The sequence below is a fragment of the Alligator mississippiensis genome, chromosome 2 (genome assembly GCF_030867095.1).
Source record: "Alligator mississippiensis isolate rAllMis1 chromosome 2, rAllMis1, whole genome shotgun sequence".
Classification (NCBI taxonomy): domain Eukaryota; kingdom Metazoa; phylum Chordata; order Crocodylia; family Alligatoridae; genus Alligator; species Alligator mississippiensis.
The window spans coordinates 188,002,726-188,023,723 of record NC_081825.1 but is presented as its reverse complement, the minus strand read 5'-3'; the positions used below and the strand labels follow the sequence as shown (position 1 = coordinate 188,023,723).

General features: G+C 44.1%; 1 long non-coding RNA gene across 1 annotated transcript in view; it reads right to left on the bottom strand.

Annotated features, from left to right (window-relative positions):
• The window catches only part of LOC109280528 (uncharacterized), a 112,743-nt gene that overhangs the window by 69,889 nt on the left and 21,856 nt on the right, over nucleotides 1–20,998 (bottom strand). The window contains exon 2 of the long non-coding RNA XR_002086894.2: nucleotides 16,726–16,860. This is a non-coding gene — a long non-coding RNA (uncharacterized LOC109280528). The remainder of the gene's footprint in view (nucleotides 1–16,725; nucleotides 16,861–20,998) is intronic.

Here is a 20,998-nt window from a genome sequence, read left to right as displayed (position 1 = left end):
GGTCCCGGGGGGACCACGCCTGAGAGGGGAAAATGGCTTCAGGGGGCTGGGTAGCCCGGATGACAGCGGAGAGGCCGCCTGATAGGAGAGGATCATAGAGGGGTCCTGTATGGATGATTCTGGGGCCCAGTGTGGGGCTGGTGATTATGGGAACACCGAGATGCCATCTGCGAGGCTTGGGCTGCGGTATTAGGGGAGGTCAGAGCCACAGAGAGCGCCCCCTGGCATCGGGGCACAAATGGGCAGCCTCCCACTTAAGGCCCATAAGCCTCGTGTTGGTCTTGGGGAAAATCCTTGAGAAAATTATCAAAGATCACATGTGTGAGGGGCCAGCAGGGGAGATCATGCCCAGGGGAAATCAACATGGGTTCATCAAAGGCAGGTCCTGCCAGACCAACCTGATGGCCTTTTACGACCAAAATCCCTGGATGATGGTGTCGCCGTGGACGTAGTCTTTCTGGACTTTAAGAAGGTCTTTGACACTGTCTCTCACCCCATTCTCACTAATAAACTGAGCAACTGTGGCATTGATGCCTACACAGTTGGATGGATCAGAAATTGCCTGATGGGGTGCACCCAGAGAGTTGTGGTGGGTGGGTCATACTCGACTTGGCGGGATGTGAATAGTGGGGTCCCCCAGGGCTCGGTCCTGGGGCTTACGCTGTTCAACATCTTCATCAGCGACTTGGATGAGGGGGTGAAAAACATGTCCAAGTTTGCCGATGACACCAAGATGTGGGGAGAGGTAGGCACGCTCGAAGGGAGAGAGAGGCTGCAATTAGATTTAGATAGACTACAGAAGTGGGCAGATGGTAATAGGATGGGCTTCAATGTGGATAAGTGCAGGGTGCTGCACTTGGGGGGAAGGAATCCACAGCATACAAGCAAGCTGGGGAGCTCCCCCCACAGAGGCGGAAAGGGATCTTGGGGTCATTATTGACTCCAAGATGAACATGAGCCACCAATGCCAGACCGCAGCTAGCAAAGCCAACTGCACCTTGTCATGCATCCAAAGGTGTATCTCAAGCCAGTCCAGAGAGGTGATACTCCCCCTCTACACAACTTTGGTCCGGCCTCAGTTGGAGTACTGCGTCCAGTACTGGGCACCGCACTTTAAGAAGGATGTGGCCTGCCTTGAGAGGGTTCAGAGGAGGGCCACCCACGAGGAACAATGGCCAGAAGCTGCTGGAGAATAGGTTCAGGTTAGAGATTAGGAGGCACTATTTTGCTATTAGGGCGGCTAGGATCTGGAACCAACTTCCTAGGAAAGTGGTCCTCGCTCCTACCTTGGGTAAATTAAAAAAGAGGTTGGATGAACACCTGTCTGGGGTCGTGTGATCCCAGTGTGTGCTCCAGCCAGTGGCAGGGGGTCAGACTAGATGATCTATTTAGGTCCCTTCTGACCCTTAACTACTATGAAACTATGACGCATCACCTAGTTAGAAGGGAAGCACATATGCTTTGGAACCTCTGAAGGCATCAGAAAACCATAGGATCCAGGATAGCTCTGGAGTAGCTATAAATAAGCATTTAATTTAAAATTCAAGAAATGCCAGTTAAGCTAATTTTTGTGCTTCTTTCTCTTTGAATACTGGACTGACAACATTAAATATAAATGTTACATTAAATATAATTATCTTATAAATATACTGCTGCTATATTTATTGGGTAGACCACTGAAAATCTTTCCAAAAGAGGGTGACTAAACCACCTACTGAAGCATTTTTGTCATGTCTATCATCAGTGGGGCCTCTTTTGAAGATATATATGAAAAGCCCTTGCTATTGACTGGGCCTATGGGAGCCACTGTATATCTTTCTCTGGACAGCAGTGGTTCTAATTTGTATCAGTTGCATTTAAGGAGTTAATTTCTTTGATTAAAGACCTGGACAGGTTGGACAAGTGGGCAGAAACCAACAGAATGCAGTTCAACAAGGAGAAATGCAAAGTGCTGCACCTAGGGAGGAAAAATGTCCAGCACACCTACAGCCTAGGGAATGACCTGCTGGGTGGCACAGAGGTGGAAAGGGATCTTGGAGTCCTAGTGTCCTCCAAGATGAACATGAGTCGGCAGTGACACGAAGCCATCAAAAAAGCCAATGGCACTTTATCATGCATCAGCAGATGCATGACAAATAGGTCCAAGGAGGTGATACTTTCCCTCTATCGGGCGCTGGTCAGACCGTAGTTGGAGTACTGCGTGCAATTCTGGGTGCCACACTTCAAGAAGGATGCAGATAACCATACGAGTGGCCCTTCTCTGGACCCTCTCCAGGTTAAGAGCCTGCAGACCAAGCCCTATGAGGAGAGACTAGAGAAACTGGACCTTCTCAGCCTCCGCAAGAGAAGGTTGAGAGGCGACCTTGTGGCTGCCTATAAGTTCATCACGGGGGCACAGAAGGGAATTGGTGAGTATTTATTCACCAAGGCGCCCCCGGGGGTTACAAGAAACAATGGCCACAAGCTAGTAGAGAGCAGATTTAGACTGGACATAAGGAAGAACTTCTTCACAGTTCAAGTGGCCAAGGTCTGGAACGGGCTCCCAAGGGAGGTGGTGCTCTCCCCTACCCTGGGGGTCTTCAAGAGGAGGTTAGATGAGTATCTTGCTGGGGTCATCTAGACCCAGCACTCTTTCCTGCTTATGCAGGGGGTCGGACTCGATGATCTATTGAGGTCCCTTCCGACCCTAACATCTATGAATCTATGAATCTATGAATCAAAAATGAAGAATAGTTTTGAACTAGCCTTCCACCAGAGATCAGAACATCTCCAATATTCACAAACCGTCCCCCCCCCCCCCCCCGCACTTTTGATAATTAGGTAAGATGAAGCCATTAATTTTATCGCATTTTTGAGAGTGGGTACTACTACCATAACAGCCAACAGCAGGCAGCTGGGGTAGTAGTTAAGAACTGCCTCAGTCCGGGTTGAGTGACACCCACTGAATAACCAGCACCACATTCTCAAGCATCTGTTAATTTTATGAGAGCTGAGGAGTCACAAGGATCAATCAGGGCCTAAACAGAGAGAGCAGTAGCATTCCAATAAAAAGACCTAGATTGACAGATACCATACAAGGTGGAAGGTTATTAAAATGTATTATTAAAAAACCCAAACAACCCAAGGCACAGTAGCAAGGTACCACTGCACTCACATCAGGCCTGCACGTGGTAATGCCACCTTATGACAGAAGTCGTATTGTTGTGTTGTAAAGAGTAGCTATAGGATCCCATTGGTTTTTCCCTAGGTATTGTACAATTGAAAACATGCATACACCTTTTAGCCCTGTAAAATCTCTACAGTAATTCAGGTCACTGCAGCTTTATTTTTTACAATGTTCAAGGCTTTGAGCAGGATTGATCATAAACAGCTGCTTTTGGTTTTAAGGGGCAGCAATTTTCATTTTATTGCCCTTGTGACTACTGAATTTAATGGGAAACAAGCAATGGAAAGCTAGTTGTCTAAGGTGCCCTGCAACTATTTTTCAAGGTCTTTTTAATTGATGCAGCTCCACATTTTTGGCTCAGATGTATACACCCATGGTGCGGCTACAGGAAATATTTGCAAGGCATTTCTTTCCTGAGAACTCTGAGGTATAATCATGTCTTTCCATGAGAATTTAGCATCAGCAAGAAGTTACATTGTAAGTACACTCTCCCTCTCTGTTCATTCCCCCTTGGGAACATCTTGGAAAGAAGAGAAGATATTACTGCCTATAGAACTCAGTAGCTCGAATCTGCATCCACCCTGCAAAGGATGGAGCCAAAGTACAAGAGAGCACAGTGACACTAAAGGAAATTCTAAACCTTAGCTCTTATAATTCATAAGTTATTTCACATGCCTCTTCCAGCCATTGTTCCCTGTATTTTTCCCTCAAAGTACAAAGATGACAAACTGCCAACATTTCATTGTACTATATAGGTAGGCCATTAGCCTCTTAAGGAAAGGAGAGAAGGCAAAGAATATTGGTAGCAGAGGTAGGGAAGAGATACAGTATCTTCCGTTCACTGATGCTCTTTTCCTTTACTTCATGTACTCTTGACTTATGCTGCAATTTGTCACTTGATCATGGGTACAAAGCCTTACAAGATACCAAATCACCAAGATTCAGTGCCAGATTTTCCAAAGGGCTTGACACACTTACTGAATGTGGGATCCTGGGCTCTATCAACCATCTGGCTTTTAACTTCACAGTGAGAGCTCCTGAGTGATAAGCATGTTGGAAAATCTGGCCCATATCTAGGTGCAAAGTTAAGCTCTTTTAAAAATCTCACCCTAAATGAATGCTTGAGAATATGGCTTTTGGTATCCTCCACATGAAGTTTAGCTTCTGATACGGTTCCTACCAGTTACTCTAAAGAAGTTGTTCTCAGCTTTTTTAGGCTTGAGGAACCACTCCATGACTGGTGAATTGAGCAGCACCCCATTCAAAAAATGTATTGATTATAGTGTTTACTTGTTTGAAGAGAGGCTGGGAAGTAGAAGGAGCAGCTGGCAAAGAAGAGCTGACAAAGAAGAGACTACAGTAAGAGGGGAGATGGAGAACTGGCTGGAAAGGAAGACCCTGACATATCTCTCATACCTCCTCTGTTCCAGGGCACCCTTCAAAAGCTGTCGTAGCACCCTGGTAGAGAAGCACTGCTCTAAGTGTTTTGTTTTGCAATGTTGATGAACATACATAACTCCCTTTGACATACATGGGAGCTGAGAAGGACTCAGCAATTCCTAAAAGGTGCACTGAAGTCAGTAGAATCCAGCCCTAAATAAGCCTAGTGGACTAAGAGCTCTCAAAAATTCAATGATTTGGAAACCCAATTCACATTAAAATATGTGTAAATTAGACCTCTAGATTTCCTCAGTGGCTTTAAAAATCACAGCTGTTTTTCAAATAGAGATTTTCTGGAGAAAGATTTTTACCTAGAAAATGCTCTCTATAGAGACATCAATGCTGAAAAAGATGTTATGCTAGATTGTTACCCAGAATCAAGGGAGCTGGCTCTGAATTACATCGTCATTGGAATCAATGGAGCCAATTTACAACACCTGGGTTTTTCTCTATAAGTCCCTATGCTTCTTTAGAGTTTATAACCTCAGGAGGAGGAAGAACTCCCTTTGCAGAGCTTATCACCATCTCAGGAGCAAACTGTAGAGCTAAGAAGTCGGTGGAGGCAGCACGGCTCGTGAACGATGCAAGTAAAGTCACTTCCATTCAAGGAATTTGTGATTTTACTAAGTGATACTGCTCTAGCTCTTGAGTGACTTGAGCTGAGAGAACCCTGAATATTTTTTGATTTTGCAATGCAGTAACATTGAGATTACAACCAGTAGCATGATTAGGGTGGGATGACCAGGGCAACCACCCCCAGCACTGACAGAAAAATATCAGTTGCCACTGCAGCCACACAATCTCACTGGTGAAACAGCGGCAGCCAGAAACCATGGCTGCCTCCATGCACCCTGCTGCCCCAGGCACCCAGCTGCTTTGTTATACTTCTGGTAACAAGAAGCTGAAGTGCTCGGTGAAGAAGTTCCAATTCTCACAATAACATCAACTTAGCCATAACGCATGTATTTTGTCTTGACTACTCCCATGTTCCTTTTCAAGGTCGTGATCCATCTTCTATTGAAGACAATGGGAGTCTTTCCATTGATTTTAAAGGGAATTAGATCAGTCCCTAAATGTCTACATTATGACATACATCTAAAAGCCTAAATACTCATAGATTAAAGTACACAGGATGTACTGAACATTTCTATGAGAATTGTAAATTTTCCTTAGTCATTTCTTGATAATGCCTTACATTACTAAGTAAACTGGTCAGCAATAGAACAGCAAAACTGACCTCCTTGCCTGACTTTGGAAACCTTCTTCCACTGGAGACCTGAGAAATCATATGGGTTTCATCTCCCTATCTATTCAAAGTCTAGTCACATACACATATATAAATAAAACCATGTTATTTTAGAAGTTGCACATTAAAAGATCAAAATTAAAAGGCTCCCCAAACCTATGAGCTATATGAATTATAATGTTTAATGAGCTTCGGGTTAGCTGTCATCACAACCTTCAAAGAGGGTGTGAGGAATGAAACCTGTTATTGTAATGACGCCACAAACATGACAAGTGGTAGCCGCAATGAGAAGGTTTCTCTAGCTGTTTTGGTTGGGGTTTCCTATTGGTGTGAAGAAGAGGACTGCAGCATCAGGAAAATTTACTGGACTTCCATGAAGAATGTATGACAGCCACTATGGTGGGGATCTTTTCATGATATCCTTTGATTCCTCTGGAGCTGAAACAGAGATAAAGAAACTATTTCCCAAGCTTCAAAGATTGTAGCTAGATTATGTAAGTCCCCAAGGATTTAGATTCTTATCTGACTGCCCCTTCCCAAAATTCTCTCCTTCTTAGAGGGCCGCCCTCTAGTGAATGGGTGTAGCAATGTAGCCAACTGACCATCAAAAATGTAGTGTAAAGTCCTCAGGGAGAAACAGGAATAACTGTCACCAACCTATGTGACATGTAATTGTGTACCTTTTGAGATAATAGGAAGATTTTGCACTGACAGAAAAATAATCTTATGCTGTGCCTAGAAGAGCAGGAGTTCCTCTGAGGGTACTGGCAATCAGCCACTGATGCTCTGAAAATGGATGGCTAAAGGAACAGATGAATAGTGTTTGCAACAGATGTAAAGAACTGAACAAAGGAAGGGCTTTGCCATGCACAACCAGTTTCATTGCTTCTCTGGGGCTGCAAACAGATGTTGTATTTGTTCTGGGATAGGCCATTTTATCCCAGGACAAAATTCAATTGTTCAGACATCCATGTTCATTGTCCTGAGATAAATCCCCCAAAGAGTTACAGGAATAGAAGTGCTAACAGTTTATCCCAAGACATCACAAAGTGCTTCTGAATGCTTCTCCTGGGATTGCATCTTTGAATTAATGACAGAAAAATGGCTGTGCATTCAGCTGCTTGCTAAACCCTGACTGAAAGGGTGATGTGTGTACACACCAGTCCTGGGATATTTCTGTTCTTGGACAAACACAGGCACAACTTGCTTAGGGAAAAATGCAATATCTTAGGTTCCTAGCCTAAAACTCAGGAAATATGCCCTTATATTAAATACCAAACTGATATCCTCTCTATGCACTTACATGTGTATGCAGACAAGAAGCACTCTCATAAACAAACCAAACCTGAAGAGACTGGCAACCTGCAATGGTGAACACACCGGCAAAAGATACGCATGCTGTATCTAGGAGATGTCTGATGGGGTTGGAGCATTCTCAGTTCAAACTAAAAACGCACCCCCATATCGCAGAGGTGCTCATGGCAGGAGCTGGACCATGTGGTATTTCTGTACTCTGACATACCACTTCAGTCACTTCCTTCCGTCTCTACTGAGCAGTGGATATTCAGTACCTCCCAATCATGGACACAACATGCAATCTAAAGCAAGAAAGGGAACCTAGGCTTGGGTTCTGTATAGGATATAGAGAGGGTACCCTGAAAAATCTGGGGACCCGGTAGACAGAGATGTTCATTTGCTGTCCTAAGTAATTGCATTCTTACCTACCAGATTAAAACTTCATTCACAAATCATTGCTAATTCACATGCAATTGCCTAAAATCCTTAGAGAATACCAGGAATCAACAGCTGAGAGAGGCAGCTTCCTTATTCTCTCAACCTGTGGCTGAGAGTTCAGTCAGCTTCCTTCCACGCACAGGACTCAGTTCCTCACAGAAGTCAAATGGATTACTCTTTATTTTACCTGAAAGAAACACAGCTAACAAACTCAGATTTTTCTCTGCAATACAGACCACAGACATGCTCCCAATGTTACTAGGCTAAACGTTTAACCAGCTGAACACTCTTTCTTGTCTAGCTTTCCCCAGGAGTCCTGTGGCTTATTAAGGCCAGCGTATATATGCTGTAGTGTGCTTCAAACTAGACAGAAATATCACACAAACTCACTTTTGCTATCATGCCCAAACCCAGCCCCATATCCAAGCATGCTTTGGGGAATTTAAAAATTTAAGAATCATTGTACTGGATCGAATGAGCAGTCTATTTAATCCAATGACCAATCCCTGATGGCGGCCAAGATCAGAAGTTCCAAAGCAAGATACAAACATCCATACAGCAGAGCACTGTGGGATACTTTGCAGGGGAGGATTAAGATTCACTGGGGCCCCCAGCCCAACCCTCCCCACCCCCACCCCGCCTGAGCCCCCACCCCGCATCCTGCCCTGCAGCCACAGGCTCTGTCCATGGCCAGCGCAGTGGGAGCAGTGGCAGGAGTGGGATGCACTTCCCCCCAGGCCCTGGGCAGGAGCTGCGGCCACCCCCACTCGCATGTCCATGCTAGAGTAAGTGCCGGGGGTAAGGAACCACTGCCCACTGGGCATGTGCAGCACAGACCAAGCTGCAACAGCACCCAGCAAACAATGCCAGGCAGCCATGGCCTGCTGCATTGTGCATCTGTGCTGAGGCAGGCCATGGCAGGCCCTGGCCCAACTGGCCCATGCATTAATCCACCTATGACTTCCTGAAGGGAACTTTCTATTAAGTGAGCATGCATTAATGTGCTGCAATAACAGGTCCTAACTTCATATGCCGTAATTGGCGCTACTGCTCAATAGTGTCAGTGCATGTTTTGTATGTGACACTAATGTGCAGTAGACTAATTCTGCTCCTCATTAGTCCATTAGCATGGTTTTTACCGTGACACACTAATGTGCAGTAGAATTAGTCTACTGAGCTTCTAGTGTCTTGTGTAGACATGCCCAGTAATAGGTTCAAACGTTTCAGCTTTAAAAGACCAAATCAAAACCCCCAAGTCAGAATCATCCTCTTCTTTCTGGGAAGTATATGCTACTCTAAATTCAGCAGGCTTTGGACCATTTCTCTCCTTCCCAGCAACAACTTTGACAACACTAAAATCTCACTAAGGATTTAAACTGGGATTTTTGATATAACGTAAGAGAGTTAAACACCAAAACCTCACACAAGTTGGGGTCGCAGTTTAATAGGAGCCTTTGAAATTGCCAACCTGAGTCATCAATGAACAAAAACAAGTCAAAAGACCAACCTCCGTTAACAATATTTTTTATTTTTGAAAGTATAATGTAGCAAACAGTTCCGCGAGGCCCTAGGAATGGTGGATTAGCCTTCTGGTCATGGGTGAAAGGGCAGGAAGCAGAGGGACAGGATGGAATTTGGAGTCTGACCCAAGTCCTGTCAGGAATGGCATATGAAAACGAGAATCAGAGAAATGGGGAAGTGGGCTGCCTTGCTTCTGTATCCTGTGGATCTAGGTCTCCCCCTTCGCGTGACATCTATTGCACAAATAGCAGACTCCTCCAATCTGCTTCCCACCACACTCAGGCAGAAAAGCTGGGAGCCAGTACTTTGAAGAAAATAGGCCTGATTCTGATGGCAAACTGTTGTCCATCTGGAGCAATTTGACTGAAGATAAAACAATGGAAATGCTACTTAAGCAAGACAAAAATCAGGTCCTATTTCGGAGTGACTGAAAATTTCCATTGAAATCATTTCCAGAAACCCGGATCCTTTGACAAAACGAAAATGTTTACATGAAATGCCTGCTTTACTCAAACTTCTAATTTTTTTTTTTGGTTGGAAAAAGCAAAAATGGGAAAATAAAAGATGTTTTGGGATCACTTTTCTTTGAAAAACAAATAAGTTTTGAAACAAAAAGTCAGTATCTTCCTTGGGAAAAAAATTCTGACCAGATTTATTCAATTAATATGGAAGAAATAAAAGAAGACCTAAAAACACAGATGCTGAACTCAAAAAGGTTTTCCTTACAAGTCCCTTGGTCTTCTTTCCATTAACATCAACATTTTTATTAGTAACTAATAACATTTGGTATCTCAGTGTTAGGCAGCTGAAGAAGGGAAGGCCTGTTTTTCAGGCAATGTTGAGCAGGCCATTTCAGAGAACCAGTCCCTTTTGAAATCTTGGCTGAGGTTGACACGGGTAAAATCTTCAAAAGTGTTCAGTTGACTTCAGAGCCTAAGTCACATTTTCCAAAGGAAGATGGGCACATAAGGCCACATTTTCAAAAGCATATAGATTGCATAAGATGCTGTTAAGCACCTAAGTACCTAACTCACATTACAAAATAGGATTCAATCTTCTAAGTCACTTTGGCATTTTTGAAAAATGCAGTTCTTGTTCTTACTGTGTTGGATCACAGCATAACTATTATTGTAGGCAAGAGGAATATGGAAGAATCTGCATCCAAAACTAGGCAGTTAAAAGATACCGACAGCCCTTTGCTGGAGTTTACCTAAGGAACACCCGGAAAGCCTTTGTCAATCCTGACCTGAGTTTGTAACAAGGAGGACTTCCATCCAGTTTTAGGTTTTGCAATTTTGAGGTATACCCATTACTAACAATCACCTCAAGCTAACCATAGCTTTCGATTTTCTGGTAGGAACAGGAGTATGCTAGGAATTTAAGCAAAGGTGTTGTATCTGTATATGACTTCAGATGCAGTGATGTCATTCTTCAGCCACTCAGCTTTTGAAAAAGGAGGTATGTTAGTTGCCTGTTAACATGGTAGTTAAGCAAACCAAAATTCTGAGTACATACCCTGCCTAAATAGGCATAGGAGGGCATGAGACACCCACCCTTTTTCCATTTTCTGGAATGATTTTTGCTTATAAAAGCTTGATTCCCTGTGAATATTTTTTTTCATAAGGAGGTGACCAAAGGAAAGATCTAAAAACCGTGATGGCTTGGCTTACATACAAAGAAAACCATTTTGGCACATAAGCCTTCAAACAGTAATTTAAGAAGCCAATCTGAGCTTTAATGAAAAATTAGCCAAGCCTCTTGGGACTGGAATTTTTTTTTCGGTTATTCTCATAAAAACCAACTGAGAGGCTATGTCACCCAATAGCTATGGCACAGAACTGAGGCTCAGGACACCAAAGTTCTCTTGTTACTACTGCCTCTGACCTTCAGTGTGAACTTTGGTCTGGTAACTTCAGTTTCTTTTTATGCCTCCATCTCCCCTCTTTCCCTTTGGCTATTGATGTAAGCTCTTGATGACACAGATGGTCTCTTATTGTGGGATATACAAAACTTACCACAGGTCCCTGATCTCACTTTGGGCCCATTAACTCTACTGTAATACAAATCACAATAACTTTTCACAATTCTGGGCATTCTGTTTTCAGTCTGGCCTGGGACCTGGAAATACAGACACACAGACACACAAAACCAGGATGCTGGAATTCCAGGTTAGTTGCGTCTGAAACAATTTCCTAATCACTAAGGGTTTCTAACGGAGAAAGGCAGACTTCTGGCCATACTCAGTGATGGAAAATGGGCAAAGCTGCTTGCTGGGTGAATGTCTTCATAAGAGATAGGATTTAGCTGCAGAAAGTTAATCCAGATACAGGCTCCACTCCAGATGCCTCAAATTCAGGATAGTTTGGGTGCAGACTTTGGCTTTTGTTCACTCCAGAGATACAGGCTTGTTGTGGGATGCAGCTCTGGATACAGGGTTAGAATGGCAGCATTCCTTCAAGCTTTCATTCACATTCACCCAAGCACCAATGTCCACTTTGATGCCTCCCTCTCTCCAAAAATAGCCATCCTACATTATCTGCATGATTATGTGCTTCTCCCCATTTTTGTTAGGGGCTGGCTGATCCCACCCTTCAGCTGGAAGGAAAAGCCTATGAGTCCAAGCCAGAATTCTCAGTCTGTGACTCACCGGTCACAAGAAGACAACAGCTGTTGGGGCAAACCACAAGCCTCCTTCTGCTCCCTGTTTGCTTGACTCTTGCTAGATTTGCTCAAGCCACTTGCTGTTGACTTGATGATGATAGCAGGCTGCCTTGTCAAACATACTATTCACTCAATGCTTCGTTCCAAACAACACACAAGCTGCTGGGACCCCTTCAAGGTCACACTGCAAGGGAAGCAGTCACAAGGTCTAGGGACAGACATTCAAGAAGCCTGAGCCTGAATTGATTCAATCTTTACAGGTTAGTCTAACCTGCCAAGGTTGAACCAGTTTGCAAGTGTACAGACATTCCTTCTGGACTAAAGAAAAGCAGGCACATGCCTGCAGTGGCTCAGGCTAGAAGCCGGGGGGGGGGGAGGGGTCCGGGGAGAGAGGATGCTAGAGCAGCCCTCCCTTCCTTCCATACTACTGAGCTGGCGGGGGGGGGAGGGTGGCTAGGTCCCAGCAGTTTGCTCAGATTAGGATGCGGTGTAAACCCCCACCCTGGCCTGCACCATCCCAGGCTTTTCCCCACTCACTGCTTAAAGGATGGGAGTGTTGCTAAATCCTAGCCCCTGGCTAGAACTCTGAGACAAAGTGGGGTGTGCAGGCATCTGTTGCCAATACTGAGCTTTTCAATCTCCTTCTTCCTGCTTCTTCATACTGTCTGCAAACCTGATCGGCGAGGGAGCCAGCAGGGGGCTGATAACAAAACAAAAACCTCTCTCATTAGTTCATGCTCTTCTTAAACAGCTTTTTCCAAGGAAGGAATGGAGAGGCATTATCAGTTGACCTGTTGATTAACTCCAAAAAGCTCTAAGCCGACACTGCTCTGTCTGCCTGTCCCAGTGAAATTGGAGACACACACACAGACACCTCTCATCATTAGCTAGCATACCACATGCCTAAGGTTCATGGGGCTGGGGTCCATGCTGTGGGAGGAAGGGAAGGGGGAATCCCTGCGTAAGCGGCAAACAGTGAGAGGGAGAGGCCAGGCAGAACTTGATGTGCCTACAGTCTTCACTGGAGCTCTGGCCAGCCCTGTTCTCTGGAGCAGACAGCCCAGCATAGCCCAGCCCAGGGCTGCAAAGCATCTGGGATGCTGGGGAACTCTGGTTTAACTTAAATCAGGAAGGGGTCTGGAACAGACATTGCATAAACCAGTTTGACCCAAATCAATTAAGTCTGATACTACATTCAACCAGGTTTATCTTAAACCAATTTTAGCCATTTTGAAACTGGTTTATGTGCACTGAACTTATGTTCTGTTACAGGTTTAAACCAATTTCTGCTCACTTAAATCGGTTTATGTGTAATGTCTGTCCGTAGCCAAGTAGTCACTTGTGAGAAGACAGTCAGAGCCCTCAGCGTGAGTGCTAGTCTTCAGTATAAAGGCTCTACTGACATAACTAGTCTGACAACTCCACCTAGTAGAGGCTTAGGTAGGGAAAAACAGTTTGTCTAGTATAGGAAACACAACTTGAGCTTTACCAGCTAAGCTGATGTAAGATGTGTCTACCTTGGAGATTCTGCCAAAGCAGCTGCTGGACAGGGTTTGTGATCATTTTCCCGTTCCTAATCTACTTGCTAGCTGGGCTGGTAAAACTTTACACTGTACAGCTGGCCAGAGACTCAGCCAACGGGCACATATGAGCCCTAAGCAGGTGACAGCACACCTTAGCTTTCATTACACTCCCTTTCCATAAAGCCTTTTCTCAGAGAAAACTGGGTTAGGCTTCCATGTGAAGTCAAAGGGACCCTTTCCATTGATTGCAGTGGGAGTTGGATCAGACCCACAGGCTAGCTGAATACATTTCTGACAGATCTCCACTGCTTTACACCCTCCAGGCCTCCTCCCCCTCCACTGACAGCCAAGATTGTTAATGTTTCTGCATTCTCCTCCAGCTTAGCAGAATGACCAATGACAGCCCTGGCACACACAGCATTGCTCAAATTAGATGCCAACATTCAAGCAGGGAGTGATTATGATAGTCCCCTGGCACCCTCAACCTAGGGAGCCACAAAAGCATGCCACATCTTGTGCCCACATTTTCTTTCCTAAGAAAGCCCAGAGGGGCTTCTTTGGCACAGGTTGACTCACTAGCGAGCAGCTCCCTTTGGCTTCCATGTTTACATCGTTGTGGTTGTTAATTTGAGAGAAACCTTTTATTTTTTTCCCCCCTGTCCCTCTGCAGGGGGGAAAAAATGTGACCTTTAAGATTGTTTATACCAATCAACAAGAAGTCTCGAGCTGCCGGATTCCAAGAAACACAAGACCGTCTTGGAGCTGGCAAAGGGAGGGGAGCTGTATAAGGAGAGAGAGCAATCAAGGTCAAGAGTTCACAGACAGGATAAAGCAGAAGGCAATGTGAGGAGATGGGGTGGGAGAGCATGCCCTTTCCATTCAGAGTGGAAGGCAATAAGAAAGCGCACAAGCATTAAAGGCTTAGTAGGCCATATGCAGGAGAACAGACCTCCCTTGCGGATTCTGCATCCCAAGGTCAGGAGGGCAGGGCTGACCTACAGCAATAGGTCAGACCTAACAGAGCAGATACAGTGGCCCTGAATAGTGAGGACCCCAGGAAACTCACCACCACTTCTCTCCTTGCCTAGCACAAGCAAGGCCTCTGCCTCACATTCCCTTGCTTAGGAGTACATGTGATACAGGACATCCTGAGCCTGGGAAGGATGAGAAGGAAAATAAATTTAAATTCCACTACCCTCCCTGCTTTGACCATACAGGGTGTGCAATGACCAATAAGATGGTTTAACAAGAGAGGGAAAAATACTTTACCACTGTCAAATACAAGAAAAATTATCTGAATGTGTAAAACTCACAGGAACCTTTAGGCAATAATACCAGGAATTTTCTCTCATTGCCAGCTGTAGCCCTGAAAGAAGTAACTCACATAGCTTTGTCCTGCCTTCACATTCAGCCAGCGAAAAAAAGACTGGACTTGGGGATGCCAAGCTCAGGGGGTTTAACATGTAGAAGAAGCAAAGTCAGCCAGCACACCTCACTGACAACTCAGAGCTGGTCTGCAATCTGCTTGCTCCACTGTATTCAAAATGTGGATACAGTCAACAGGGAGAAAAATTCACTGCAGTGAGGTCCAACACAGACAGAACCTCATCCAAGAGGAGTCAACACTGTGAGAAAAAAAAGGAGATGGAAGGGAAAGGGGAGAGAGAGACCAAGGGAAACTGATGATGAGGGAGAAAAATGGAAGGTGGGAAGAGCCAGAATAATACAGCATACTGCCACTAGGTATTAGGTACCAAGTTCAGTTTCATATGCATATATTTATCAAGGGGCCTGATGATCAATGTGTATGATGTTTATTACAGTACACACAACCCTTCACTTCTACCCCAAACCAGGGGTGAATGATATATAAGGCACCAGGCATCTGAAAGGTCAAGTTATATCTGGTTCTGAATCAGCAATGTGAGGGTTTATGGTCAAATTTGTCTATGAATCTACATGTATACAATTATAAAGGGATGAATCTTGCTGTATTCTCATTTGCACTCATCTTGCCCCAGTGGAGCTGCATGATATAACTTAGAGTGGCTTTTAATCCAAACATGATTGCATTTTTCCTCTTAGATTTTCTACACTGTGCATCTAAATTTCTAGCTAGTTAGGCTTAAAACTCACTAGATGTCTATACTCATCATTTTCCATAATTTTGTTTAATAAAAACATGTTTAAAACTACAATACAAACCTTAGCACTTGAGTATTAAATAAACTATTATTGCAGGTTGTTCATTTATTAAATTATTATGTAAATGAATTAAAAACATACATCCTGAGGCTTCTCTATATCCAAGTTTCAGAAAGTATGTTTATACTGCTGCCACTGTTGCTGTTCCATTAAGTCTTTCAATTAAGTTTTCTAAATGTGTAAGTGAAGTAAGTTGACACATGGATTTCTAAAATCTTGGGCTGCTTACAGACATGGAAAAAACCCCACCATAGTTTATTTCAGCTTGGTGCACCACTGCATCAAGCGCAGTGCTTGCCCAGCATCAGTTTGACCCAGTTCATCCAAAATCTGTATAGATTGCATGCTTCGGAGGTGCTTTTTTGCCGTTTAATCTAATAGCTGATTCAATCAGCTGTAGATAAAAGTGGCAAAAAGCCCCACTGAAGCGCCTGATCTATACAGATGCTATGGAGCTGGGTCACTTCCTCTTCTGGTAAAGTGCTGGGTTGTTTGGGGGGTTTTTTCACATCTGTTAGTGGCCTTAGAGACCTGACATCCATATCGAGCTCACGAAATCATACTCAAGAGGAAAGCAAGTAGGTTCCATAGCTGCTTATGCAGAAACCCAATCCTTAGTTTGTTTTAAAGGAACATTGGTCTGTTTCTTATAAAGCTTCCACCCTGATCCTTGGTTCAGGTAACAGCACCTGTCGTCATTAGGGTTCTTTGTATTTGTGCAGGTACACCAATGGAATCCCTGAATGCAAACATGTTGCCCAGTTGCAAGGCAGGGCTTGCACTACTTTGACTTGCTGTGGTTTCAAAATGGTGCTATACTATCCTAAGGAACAACAGCAATGCATTATTCTGATTCAATACCCCTTTGTGTAGCCAAACCTGCATTAATATAGGTAGGTGAAAGCAGACCATATCATCTTCAATATCTAGGTCCATTCACCTGCCAGAATGGTGTTTGTCATCTGCAATACAGTCCCATTTAATCCCTACACCAGTGGTTTCCAAACTTTTTACATTTGCAGACCCCTAACAAAATTTAAATGAAGGTGTCGACCCCTTTGAATTGTAAGTGTGGGTATTCACATACTTTTGATTGATCACACTCATCTTTCCTGAACCCCTTCAATATAATCTGTGAACCTCCAAGGGTACACAGACCAAAGGTTGAAAACCACTGCCCTAGACAGTCCAACTACAGTCTTTTCAAATGAGATGACAGACTTACAGACCTGAAGTTTTCTGGTTTTTTCCTGGATTCTGTTCTAAGCACGGGCATCAGGTGCAAGTTATAATCTCTCGTCTCCATGGATGGCTCCCAGGGCTTTTCATGTTTGTCCTTTTCCATTGTTCCATTTTGCAATGAACTAGAACCACAGAAATCACAGATAATAAAGACATATTAGACCTTAAACCTCGTCTCCTTAATTACCCTCTAAAGGGGTATTTGTTGTAGCTTTGTTGGTCTAAGGACATAGGCAGACAAGGTTCTTTGGGTAAATCTGATATCTTTTAGTAGACCAACTAAAATAGTTGGAAAAATTCTTCTTTGCGAGCTTTTGGGTACAAATACCTTTTGTCAGGCAGAGAAAGCATCTGCAGTTGATCTGTGCTCTTCCTGGATGAAATAGAAAAGAAGCCAGAGGCCAGTATGCATGCGAGAAAGCTGGTCAGTGAAAATGCAAATTGAGGTAGTCATTGGGTGAGAGACAGGTGGGGGGTAGGCGAAAGGGAAAGGGGAATAGAGACCTGGTGAAAAAAATATAGCTGGCAAATAGTAGAGAGGTTGCCGGGGGTGTCAGATGTCAGGCAGGTTATAATGTGTCATAAATCCAATGTCTATATTTAGTTCAGGATTTTTTGTATCCAGTAGGTTGATGAAGTGAAGTTCATAGGCTTGTTTGTGAAAGGTGTTTTGTAAATTTCCTTTGAGGATTAGAACTGAGATTGGAGAGAGAGTGGTTTTCTTGTGAGAAATGTGCCCCCATGGGTAATTGGGTATTCTTGTCTTTGATAGAGTTTCGGTGTGTATTCATTCTGGTACGCAGTTGTTGTTTGGTTTCTCCTACATATTTTCCACCGGGGCGTATCTCCACCAATCCCACAATAACTAGAGCCACAACAGAACCATCAACATTCCTGGATCTTATACCTGCACCTCCAGAAATGTTATATCTCATCCAGTGCACCAAATTCCCTGATGGAAAATATGGAAGAGAAACCAAACAACAACTGCATACCAAAATGAATGCACACCAAAACTCTATCAAAGACAAGAATACCCAGTTACCTGTGGGGGCACATTTCTCACAAGAAAACCACTCTCTCTCCAATCTCTCAGTTCTAATCCTCAAAGGGAGTTTTCCATACACTTTTCACAGACAAGCCTACGAACATCACTTCATCAACCTACTGGATACAAAAAATCATGGACTAAATATAGACATTGGATTCATGACATGTTATGATGTGCCTAACATAAGACACCTCAAACAGCCTCCTCTCTACTATTTACTAGGGCTCTGCAAAGCTTTGGTCCCTGATTTGATTTGGTGGAGATTTGGTCCAATTTGGTGGCTGAATGAATCTCTGACTCCGGATCAAATCGGAGGACCTTTTAATCTGTCTGAATCGAATCGGAACCCTCCAAATTGATTCAAAGAGATCTGGAAAGATTCAGTGATTCAGACATAGACACAGATTTAAATGTTTTTTCTACATACCTCTAGGTACCAGGTGGCTTGTGAACGCTGCAATGCTGGGGTGCATGGAGTGTCCCACAGGACCGCAGGGGGCTCCCCAGTGTGCTCGGCAGCAGACCCGGAAGTGGACCAGAACCACTTCTGGTCCACTTCCAGATCCACTGGGGAGTGCACTGGGGGGGGCACACCCTCCTGGCTCAATGACTGGTGCCTCCTGGGTCTGGGCCGATACTTCTGGTCCACTTCTGGGTTCACCAGCAAGCATACGGAGGGCCCCCCCCACACTCCCGTGGCACACTCCATCTGCCCCAGCATCATAGCATTCACAAATTGTGCTGGTACCTCAAGATATGTAGAAAAAACATTTAAAGCTGTGTCTATGTCCGAATTGCTGATTCTCTGAACCAGCATCAAATTTTCAGATTCAGATTCAGCCAAATAGAATCAAGGACAGTGATCCAAATCAATTAATCGAATCACTGTCCGTGATTCAAGCTGAATCCGAATTGAATAGGGCCCGCTTCACACACCCCTGCTATTTACCAGCTATATTCTTATCACCAGGTCTGTATTTCCCTTTTCCTCCACCTGCCTCTCACCCATTGACTACCTCAATTTGCATTTTCATTAACTGGCTTTCTCGCATGCATACTGGCCTTGGCTTCTTTTCTATTCCATCCAGGAAGAGCGCAGACCAACTGCAGGCGCTTCCTCAGCCTGACAAAGGGTATTTGTACCTGAAAGCTTGCAAAGAAGAATTTTTCCAACTATTTTAGTTGGTCTGCTGAAAGATATCAGATTTACCCAAAGAATCTTGATTACACTCTAAAGTATATTAGTGTTCAGCCTTTTTTTTGTCTCAAGGTGATGACATTTCCTCCGCTTCCTCTGGGAACTTAGTTTCCAGTATATCTCATTCTCAGAAAATGTTTCCCTGAGAGTTTACATTTTCTTTTGCTCACTTGTATGCAGTTACTCTTTAGTTTTTGCTCCTTGGATGATCATGCAGTACATCTTTGTACAGCTACTTATATCTTAATTTCAATTTATCTTTTTATTTCTGGGATCTTCCATATATATTCATTTCCCAGCATGGTTTTGCTGAAAAGACAAAATACCCTTCCCCAAGAGTTACCCTGCTAAAACTTAGAGCTTGGATTTTCAAGGAAGACAGAAGAGGCTAAAAACCCAGCACCCACTGTATTTCAAGGTCTAGTTCCATTAGGTTCTTTGGAAAAATCCCAGAATGTCTCCTACTGGGATTTTCTCTATTTCTAATTCCAAATCAAGTTTGTGGTCCTTATTACATTTGTAATTCATTGCCCCCAGTCTTATAAGGGCATTTATATATGTATCATTTAGTTCTCAGACATGCCAGAGATCCGCCGCTTCAGAACAGACTCAGTTAATCAAGTCTGCTCTTCATGGGAGCTGACACATGAGACGCTGCGTTGCTTGCCATTGTATAAGCAGCAAAATGCACATCAATGTGGAAAAAATGGTGGTGGCACACTTTGGAAGTATCACCTCTGAGGTGTTTTAGCTCAAAAGTGCAAAGCCGCTATTTTCTTCGCGCTGACGTGCATTTTGCCACTTATACAACTGCAAGCGTAGCAGCTCTGGGTGCTTTTCAAAGTGCCTGGTGCTGCAGCATTTCCACATGTAAAAAAGCTCCTATTACTCTACAGAAAGCTGGCACACTCTTGTCTGGCTAATCATTCTGATTACTGTTGGATTACCATTTGTAAGGATCCATGCTGCAGCCTGGGTCACCTCTGTAAAGCCCAGGCAGGCTCCTGCCCTGCAGCCCTTGTTAAGTGGGATGACCCAGTTACCACTAGTCAAAGCAACTGACCTCCAGCCCCTTTCCTGGATTGTCTACACATTAACACCTAAAACTAGTTTTAAACACACTTTAGGTGGCTCAAAGTTAAGCAAAAAGTTAAGCACTCCAGGGCAGGTTATCTCTGATCCATATTACCTAGCTCCTCTTCCATTAATGTATGGCCACTTCCAACAGATGAGTCACCAAAGGTGCAGTCCTCCAGAATCCCAGAATGCAGTGTTCCCTCTCCCAGCCTCCTGTTCTCTGCAGACAATATTTCCACCCTCTAAACCAGGGGTGAGCAAAATGCAGCCCATGGGCCTGATGCGGCCCACCAGGCCATTCCATCTGGCCCATAGGCCCCTAAAAAACTTAGCGATCATGTGGGTCTACACGTGATGACCAGCTATGTTGCCATAGTGGCACACTCTCCAATATAGCATGCCACTATAATGAAGTAGCGGCACATGGGAAAGTAACTGCCCATACAACAGTGTCATAGCAATGTTGCTGTACAGTGATGTGTAGATTTGCCCTTAGGGCATTTTTACACATGCAAGCACCACGGCGTTAGGTGCTTTGAAAAGCACCCAGCACTGCGACGCTTGCAGTTGTATAAGTGGCAAAATGTGTGTTGGCATTAAGAAAATGGAGGTGCCATGCTTTTGAACTAAAACACATTCAGAGGTGCTTCAGTTCAAAAGTGCACTGCCACCATTTTCTGTGTGCTGACATGCATTTAGCTACTTATACAACTGTACGCAGAGCAGCATAGTTCATCTCAGCTTTTGTGCGAAGAAGACTTGATTAATCGAGTCTGCTCCAAAGCAGCGGATCTCTGGCGCATCACAGGACAAAAAAGTATGTGTATAAATGCCGTTAGTCTAGAAACCTTCTCTGTCCTCCACCTGCACTGCTGTGAGTTGCCACTACAGGGCTGGTGAGCCAGGACAGACTTCTATCCCTGCTCTACAGGTG